Raw genomic sequence first — 10,154 nt, forward strand, 5'->3', positions numbered from 1 at the left:
AACATCTTCTTGACCTGGATCTGAGTTCACCAACCAGCATAAAATATTGTCACTAACAATCATTACTGTAATTTTAATGATTTTGTCAAAACTTATAACGTAGATGGTAGTAGAAAGCAAACATTATATGTATTGCATAAATAGCTTATGAGATAACGAAACGACTCGCACTTATCCTACGCGTCGTGAGCATTTTTCTATTTTGCTTTTTTGAACCCTAAAAAATGTTTGCCATCTGCTTTGAACAATCCCTGACTCAAAAATCAATTTGTTAAAATTTACCAAAAAATAAGCAGCTGACGTTTAGCGTGTATGTGCTTTACAAATACTAGAGTGACTATATACAGAGTGGCGACAATGTCAAAATTGGAATGATAATTATCTCTCAGTGTCATTCCAATCGAGCAGACGACCTATCCAACGCGTATGCAGGAAAGAGAAAGAAAAACCTTGGAAAAGCCGCATTGCATACATTTGGGATGACTTGTCGCCACTCTGTGTATAGTCACTCTAACAAATACCATCAAACAGTGGTTCACCCAGCCGCCACAGATGTCTCTTTACCACCACGCAAAATCGCGCAGAGTGGCGTATCTATGTACTATTAATAATCTAAGACATAATTTAGACACTTACAACAAAATCAAATGCAAGTGTCCAAATTATGTACAGCTGCTGATGGGGTCCAAAATAGGTTGGTTACCCTATTGATTCTACTGTTGGATAACATTACATTTTCATTTAAATGGATTGTTATCTAAAAATTTTTAAGTAATTTTTTTTATTGAAAGGTTTTGTCTTTCTACTATATGAAAATATTGACTTTCTACTATATGAAAATATAGTATAAACACTGAGAATATAATTTCGTATTTTGTTTGAAAAAACATTCATAAAACTATATTCGTAGCTGATAAAAATAATTTCATACCATTTAAAAACATTCGTAGGCTTATTATCCACCGCAAATGATGTTATTACGAATGGTTCGTATTTTCTACGAGAGCACATTCGTAGTTGTCTTGCATCAAAGCGCATTTGACGCACGGTTGTTGTCTGGCATCGTTATCGACGAAAACGGGTTGCGTAGATTGCATGAAGAGAAAATAGACTTGTGCAATTATGACCTTCTTGGTATGCAGTAGCTGTGGTTCAGTGGTTTGCGGCGTCGTCGGCTGTTCGTACACACTTAAATTTTTTTACTGAACTCAGCAGCCGAACGTTCGGTAAAATTCGATGGTTTCAATCGACGTTTACGGATCATTAGTAATGTTTGGCATCATGAAATTTTTTTACCGAACGTTCTGCTGCTCAGAGATCGGTAAAATTTACGATAATTCACCGAACTCGGTACTTTTTTTTAAGTGTGTAAAGAAGTACGAACGAGCTCAGTTCGATTCCCGATAAAATCAGCTATTTTCGGAGATAAAATAGATTTCGCTATTTTTCGATAGGTGTCGGTAATGTAGAATACTGACGCCTATCGGAAAATAGTGAAATCTAGTATTATTTTTATCGTGAGCTTTTTCGTGCATTCGTAAAATCTACGAACCCATTTAGTAAAATGCAATAATTCGTTCGAATATAGCTTTGTTCATATGTACGAAACCTTCAGGATTGATTTTACGAATCTACTTCGTGGTAGAAAACAACGAAAGAATTCGTAAAGCAAACGATCGTTTTCGTATTATGAACCAAGTTTTATTATCAGTGAAGGTATAGCAATCACTCGGAAAACTGAATTTCGAAAGGAGGCCCAGCGGAACGAGTGTCTAGTACCCTTCGACTAGTCTAGTTATCACTATTGAATTTCATATTGATCGGACTTCCACTTCAAAAGTTATGTAAAAAAATACCAAAAATGTGAGACCTCATTTTCTCAGAGGTCCCTCAATCGATTTGAACAAAATTAATTGCAAATGAAAGAACACCCTTTTAAAGCTAGAACTTCCAAATTTCATGATGATTGGGCTTGTGGTTTGAAAGTTACATAAATAAATGCGCAAAAAAAGGTATTTAATACATATTTTTTCAACATATTAGCAATAATGAAATGATAAACATTCTGCGATTTATCATTATTTGAAAATTGATTTACAGATCTATCAAACGAAACCAAATTATTGAAAATCGGACAATTTGTTCAATAGTTATTCAAACTTAAACTCTTGAGCGTTATGTATAGTACCGCTTAAGACGTGTGAAAATAGAATATTCCAATCAAGTATCCATTGTATTCAATGTATGTGTGTATATATGTATATTTGTATGTATTTGTATTTGTATATTTGTTTTTCGCTTAGTGGTGCGAGTAACTAAAGGCTAAGCATATATAGTGGCAGCTAGATCTGCAAATGCTAATAAGTTGATTTTCCCTTATGAATTTGTACAAAATTCAAATGCCGTCAAAAAACACTAGCGCTGGGAAAACAATCATTTTTACATTCTCAAGCATGTTTATGGTGCTGCTTTTGCTTTTTCTTTAATTTTTGATTTTCTACGTATATTCATTCGCCCACCCAGTTAACTCCGAGATACGATGCTAGCCTAACAAGCCAAGTTCGAATCTCGACTGTACGGTGTTTCTATAGAGTCAGTAGGATCGTTGCACTAGCACCATAATTGTCCTGTGCACTAATAAACGGCTGCGAAGTCTGTCGATAAAGAAGGGTCAGGTTCTTATAAACGTTTATATCCATGGATTTGCTTTGCTTTTATATTCATTCAGGTCCACAAAAATTAACGTGAATATTGTAAAACCAAATATAAATAAAGTAAATTAATTAACGCTTACAACTAACGCACCCTAGGAAAGAAAATATAATTATTGCACGCAGTACGTTCTTGTGAATTTTACTGTAAAATAACGATTTTGATGGCTGATAATCAAAAATATAGTCAACTTAATTATAAATGATCCTGTGGAACTAAAAAAAACATCCCAAGTAACAATTTGGGTTTTATTACACTCTTATGATGGCATTTAAGACCAAAATTGGCCTTGAAGACCACCATAAGAGTAAAATAAAACTCACATTGTTGCTAGGGATTGGTACAGTAGAAAGGCCAGGTCACACCGCTAGGTGGATTAATTCAGGTTTTTTTTCACATTTCTGCGACTTATTCAATTTTCTCAGCTCATTAAATGATCACCAAGCCTCGGGAAGCTGCAAAGTTGATGCATCGCTGGCCGTTATCGTTCGTGTCGGTGTGGCCCGGCTATGGGGCCCGATCACCGGTCTATACATTGCTTCCCTGCCGACCTGGACGTACATATCCCCGATGACGATCTTGATGTCCCGTGGTGAGCAGCTGTCGTACGGTCCTTCCTTATCGCCGTCGGGTCTACCTTCGTATGGACAATACACGTTTATGATGGTGTAGTTAGTGGAAGAATCGGCCTTTTATTCTCAACACGCACATCCTCTCGTTGATCGCTTTCCAGTCCATTACGCGATCCTGCATTTTGCCCAACACTACGAAGCCCATTCCCAGCTCGTTGGTCGCTCCACCGCTCTGGAAAAATTGGGCTTTACCGCCATGGATCCTCCACACCTTCTCGCCTTCGCGAGAGATATCCTGTAGTGCCACGATGCCAAACTTTCGGGACTCTAACTGATCGAGCAGCTTGTCGCCACCAACGAAATTTAGCGATCTGCAGTTCCAGGTACCAAGACTCCATACCATGTCCTTATTTCGTCGCCTTTGTTCATACTGAATGTTCCGAATAACATAGAGCAACATAGTTGAGAATCTTCACAGATTGTGAGAGATAAAAAACGATGTCGGTTATATTGTTATTCAAAGGCGCACTCATCAAAAATATACTTGTGCCAAGGCCTCTAGGCCCCCTGGCTACGTGGCTGTCGGCAGACCGAACAGAATGCACCGGCTTTCATACGGTGGCAGGTTTGTTCTATCCCTCCAGTTAAGATTTCGGAGAGCGTATCGGACGAAATACTTTTGCACACGTTCAATCCGGGTTATGTGAGCAGCGTGATACGGTGCCCAAACTTGTACTCCCTATTCAAGAACAGTGCGTGCAAGCGAGCAGTAAAGTGTCTTCAGGCTATACACGTCATTAAAGAATTTCGTATTTCTTCTAAAAAAAGCCAAGCATTGCATATGATTTGGCCGTAACTGTAGCGATGTGTTCCGAAAATCTCAATTCGCTATCAATGAGAATTCCTAAATCCTTACCTGTGCTATTCCGCTTCAAACTTTTTGTTGCCATAGTATAGTCAAAGCCGGCGCACGCGATCGGGTAAAATAAATCACACATTTGTTGACATTCGTTTCCATTCCGTTCATACTGCACCATTTCACAAGCGTATCGATGTCTGTTTGAAGTGCACAGCAGTCAGTCAACAAAGTCGTACCCACACGGTAAAATTTGAGGTCAACAGCGTATAGAGATTATGATGATTTCAGTTTCACACATATATCGTTGATGTACAGAATGAAAAGCAAAGGCCCCAAGACACTGCCTTGGGGTACACCATATAGAATAGGGAACGGAATAAAATAAGCTCCGCCAACTTTCACTGATGCGCTGCGTCCCATGAGATACGACTGAATCCATTGACTCCGCAAGCCCTATTCGTTTGAACTTTTCAATCGCTAGAATGTGTGGTACTTTGTCGAAAGCTTTAGCGAAGTCAACATATACCGAGTCGATTTGTTGTCGTTTTTCCATCTTATCGACAAGAGTTGACACATAGCTTAGTTTGTGGTGGTCGAGCGTTTTTTCATGAAGCTGTGTTGGTCTGTAGAAATTATGGATTTGAGAGATTGGTACAATATATCGTGCACCATACTTTCAAAAACTTTAGGCAGACAGCCCACGAGCCCACGATGGAGATCCCACGATAATTTTCACCGTAGTTGATCGATCGTGAATCGGTGAGATTGTAACTAAAAATCTGGAAAAGGCTCATCAAGAATCTAACAATCGCTATAACTTACGCCATCGTTCTTTCGCAAAACCGTGCGTTGAAGGCCAGCTGGTATATAGACGGAACCAGAAGTTATCTAGCGCCGTGGAAGGTTACAAATTCATATTAGGCCAACAATATTTGCTTTGCAAAGTTATCCGTAAACACGAAACGTCTTCGTACGAACTTGAAGACTTAACCGGCAAAAACATAGGCGTTTGGCCGGCGAACCTATTAAAGCCGAGTTAGATTCGATTAAAGTGGCACACAATCGAGTGGCTAAAATGATAGCCATCGGTAGATCTATAGCTGAAAAAAATAAACAAAAGTGAGATCAATGACCGTCTATTGTTCGTTGTGTTAAGCACAACTCAGAGTGGATGTAATTGATACGATCCATTATCTGAAATACCTAAAAATGTTCTGAAATATATGATATAATACTTACTATAATAAGTTTCAAGGCGGACAACGTGGTCCGAAAAATCCAGATATTGTGCATCGAACAGCTACAACTTTCCTTTGCCTGCCCGGATAGCTGGTGTTGATGAGCTGACACTTGGAAGTCAGCCCATAGTGACTCGACAGCAACGGAGTGGTAATCCCAAAATTCACCTTGCACGGTTAGATTGGCCGTTCTTATTTACTGGCATACTGAACGAAGGTGAACGCTAAACAGTCGATATCCGTCGGACGAGATTGCGGAACAGACATCATCGCGGACCGGTGGAAGGCGACGAAGACGACGAGCGAAAAACGGTGGCTTGGGGGGCAGTATGCGGTTTGCAGTTAGGAACAGAAAAGTCTGCGTATTTCAACACAATAAAAAAAAGTTAGTAACACGTGAACGCTGATTGTGCTTAATGTACGATCGACTGATAAAAGAACCTCCCATATCCACTAATACGACCCGAAAGCCGGGTAGAACAGTAACCTTCTATCTTTCAGCGAAGGTAGAAAAAGCCTGTTTCTTATAAATCAATCATTTTAGTCAGTGTTTCTAGTTTAGCTTTTTGCCTATCTACTACGGCATGGCAAGTTACAGCAATTTACAATACAGCAATTTAGCAATACAATTTATGATTATGCTATGGTATAGCATATAGGTATAAGAATCACTTTGTGTTGTTTGTAACGTTCCGCAATCTCACTCACTTTTCTCAGAGGTGGCTGGACCGATTCCAATGATACTTACTTACTTACTTAGGTGGCTTGCCGTCCTAAGACAAAGCCTGTTGAACAAAGTTTCTCCATGTAACTCGGTTGAGGGCTACCGCTCTCCAATTCCTCAGACACCGAGTACTCTCCGCCAGATCTCGCTCCACCTGGCTCAACCATCTTGCTCGATGCGCTCCTGGTCGTCTTGTTCCTACCGGATTTGAGGCATACACCATCTTTGCAGGGTAGTTGTCCGGCATTCTTGCAACATGTCCTGCCCATCGTATCCGTCCAGCTTTAGCCACCTTCTGGATACTCGGTTCACCATAGAGCTGTGCAAGTTCATGGTTCATCCTTCGCCTCCATACTCCGTTCTCCTGTACGCCGCCGAAGATCGTTCTTAGCACTCGTCATTCGAAAACTCCGATCACTCGCAGGTCCTCCTCGAGCATTGTCCATGTTTCATGCCCTTAGAGAACAACCGGTCTAATAAGCGTCTTGTACAGGGTGCACTTTGTACGGGGACTTAGTCTGCTCGACCGCAATTGCTTGTGGAGCCCATAGTAAGCACGACTTCCGCTGATAATACGCCTCCGAATCTCACGGCTGGTATCATTGTTCGCTGTTACCAGTGAGCCAAGGTAGACAAATTCATTGACTACCTCAAACTCATCGCCGTCGATCAATATACTACTGCCCAAGCGGTGTCGTTCGGTCTCGGTTCCGCTGGCCAACATGTATTTTGTTTTAGACGTATTTACCTTCAACCCAATCTTTTCTGCTTCGCGCTTTAGTCTGGTGTACTGTTCAGCCACCGCCACAGATGTTCTGCCGATAATATTCATGTCATCGAATTGACAGACAGACGAATTGACTAGATTTGTTGAATATCGTGCCCAGCGTATTGATATCCACTCGGTTCATAACACCTTGTAGCGCTACCATCACCTTGACGAAGTCCTCTGTGTGATTCGAATGAACTTGATAATCCACCCGAAATCCGAACACAGCACTGTGTATCATCCCTCGTAGATTTAATCAGTTTGATGAGCTTCCTGGGGAAGTTGTTCTCGTCCATGATTTTCCATAGCTCTTTCCTGTCGATGGTATCATATGCGGCTTTGAAGTCACGAATAAATGATGCGTGGGAACTCTGTATTCACGGCCCTTTTGGAGGATTTGCCGCAGTGTAAATATTTGATCCGTTGTAGACCGACCTACGACGAAGCCGGCTTGATAAGTCCCCACAAATCTATTCGCAATTGGTGATAGACGGCGGAAAATGATTTGGGATAGCACTTTATTGGCGGCATTGAGAACGGTGATCGCTCGATAGTTCTCACAGTCCAACTTGTCGCCCTTTTTATAGATCGGGCAGATAACGCCATCTTTCCACTCCTCCGGTAGCAGTTCCGTATCCCAAATTCTAACAATTAGTCGGTGTAGACAAACGGCCAGCTTTTCTGGTCCCATTTCAATAAGCTCCGCTCCGATGCCATCTTTTCCAGCTGACTTGTTGTTCTTTAGCAGCATGATGGCCTCCTGAAATTCGCATATCGTTGGGGTTGGCATCTCTTTCCAGTTTGTTGCACCGTCGAAATCCCTTTCCCCGTCGCCATGGTTCTCCGCCTGGGCGCCATTCAGGTGTTCGTCGAAGTGCTACTTCCACCTATCGGTCACCTCGCGATCGTCCGTCAGAATACTGCCAGTCTTATACCGACATATTTCGGCTCGCGGCACAAAGCCTTTGCGGGATCCGTTCAGTTCCTGGTAGGACTTTCGCGTTTCCTGAGAACAATGCAGCCGCTCCAACTCTGCATATTCTTGCTCTTCCAGGTAGCGGTCTTTCTCCCGAAAGATTTGGTTTCGCTTCAATCTTCTTCTGTTTGTGTCTTTCCACGTTCTGGCGTGTGGCACTGCGCATCTTGGCCGCCCGCGCAGCGTTCTCCTCATCCATCACCCTCCTACATTCATCGTCAAACCAATCGCTGATTTCGGGCCACATACCCGATGGAGCTCTCCTCTACATTGCTGATGCATCTTCTTCTGTTTGTGTCTTTCCACGTTCTGACGTGTGGCACTGCGCATCTTGGCCGCCCGCGCAGCGTTCTCCTCATCCATCACCCTCCTACATTCATCGTCAAACCAATTGTTCCACTGATTCCGGGCCACATGCCCGATGAAGCTCTCCGCTACATTGCTGCTGGCTGTTTTGATAGTGTTCCAACAGTCCTCGAGAGGGGCTTCGCCCAGCTCGTCCTCTTCCGACAGCGCAGCTTCGAGTGAATGCGCGTAGTTTGCGGCGACGTCTGGCTGCTTCAGCCGCGCGAGATCTAACCGAGGCTGGCGTCGGTACCGAATGTTGTTCACAACGGAGAGTCTTGGGCGCACCTTAACCATCACTAGGTAGTGGTCCGAGTCAACGTTAGCGCTTCGATCTGAGAAGTGCCTACTGTCGATCAAAACGTGGTCGATCTGTGATTCTGTCTGATTTGGTGACCTCCAGGTGTACTTATACTATTCCAATGATCTTGGTATTGAATGAAAGGTCTCATTGCCTTATACTGCGCATAAATGGAAGACAGTCACATATGCAAAAACGTGCAGCGGTGAAACACGCTTTTGAAACCGCTACATTTTTTTCTTTAATATTTAGTAAATTTTGGAAACAAATCGCCCAAATCATCATAATATCACTTGCATGTACATTACAGAATACTTTTACAAGCAATTTGTTCACATGTGACCTACAATTTGTTCCAAAACTTAGAAAAACTACCGAAGTTACTGATATGCGTTTATTTGTGCTTGAATAAGCAAGAATAAACGCATAACAGTCACAGCATATGCCTTGATCCTTGCGTTGCCGGTGACTCAGGAGTATTTTCAAGACCACGTGTCGTTGTTGTTTTGATAATTCACGTGCACGTTTAATTAAACTGTTTTAAATGTCTGTACTGGACTATCTGAAATTTTACGGGAGTAAGGATAACGCTGAAGATAAACTTCCAGTCCCTAGCATTTTCTACTTTTATTTGAATTTGTTATCGTGGGGTCGCATAAGGGGTTTTATTCAACTCAGAAACTGGTCGCTTTCCTGTGTGTCCGGAACACTCCCAGAACGTGTCCGAATGTGACCAATGTGATCCTGGACACATTATGTGACGACAAATGAACTATTCTGAACTAGTTTTGCACTTTCGCGTACTTAGAGATGTCCCATGTTGTATTTTAGTTCTATTCAGAAACTGATCCCTGTAACCGGTATCCGGAACATTTTCGGATATGTGGTTAGATATGGTCAATGACGTCTTGAACACTTTATACAACTACCAATGGTCTAGTTTTGCAAATTCGAGTACTTAGAAGTGTCGTATAATGGAATTATTGTGATTCCAGGTGGTCCAAGTTCCATACATTCCGAAACTTGTTCCGACTATAGCTTCGGAACCGTGTATCCGCTCCAAATTTTCTTCAACCGTCTTCTTGTAGGCTATAAAATCTTTCGTTTGGTAGTTGTTGCAGTCAAATCGGTTCAGGAATTTCCAAAATCAAATGTTTATTCATATATTTTCACTACTGTGAATGTTAAGCGTTTATTTGTAATATGGGACTGACATTGTTTCATATTTTTTCCAACATTTTGGGAACAAACATAGCTTTTTTGTTTAAAATATTGAAAGAATAGGTAATTTAAAGATGATTCCCAGGCTTATCGCAAAAATGGTGAAAAGTCATATGGGACTGTTATGCGTTTATGGGCAGACTGCCCATAAATGGAAGACAGTCACATATGCAAAAACGAAGCATTTCCTCTACCGCCATGCTATGGTTACCGCGCCAGTATTCGCGTCGCACCTCACTTCGCTATTGTCAGATTGACACCATTTCCCAGGCTACGCCTCATTTGGTATCATGACTCGTGGAGGCATGAGGCGGGAACTTGTGACGACCAGAACTGTGTTTGACGCTCCTTCCAGGTTGTCAACTCACCATTTGAAGCCCTGAAGATGGTTTGATTAGCGTTCCCCCTATTAAATGACCAACTAGCAATAAAATTTA

This window comes from Sabethes cyaneus, chromosome 3, assembly GCF_943734655.1.
Source record: "Sabethes cyaneus chromosome 3, idSabCyanKW18_F2, whole genome shotgun sequence".
NCBI lineage: Eukaryota > Metazoa > Arthropoda > Insecta > Diptera > Culicidae > Sabethes > Sabethes cyaneus.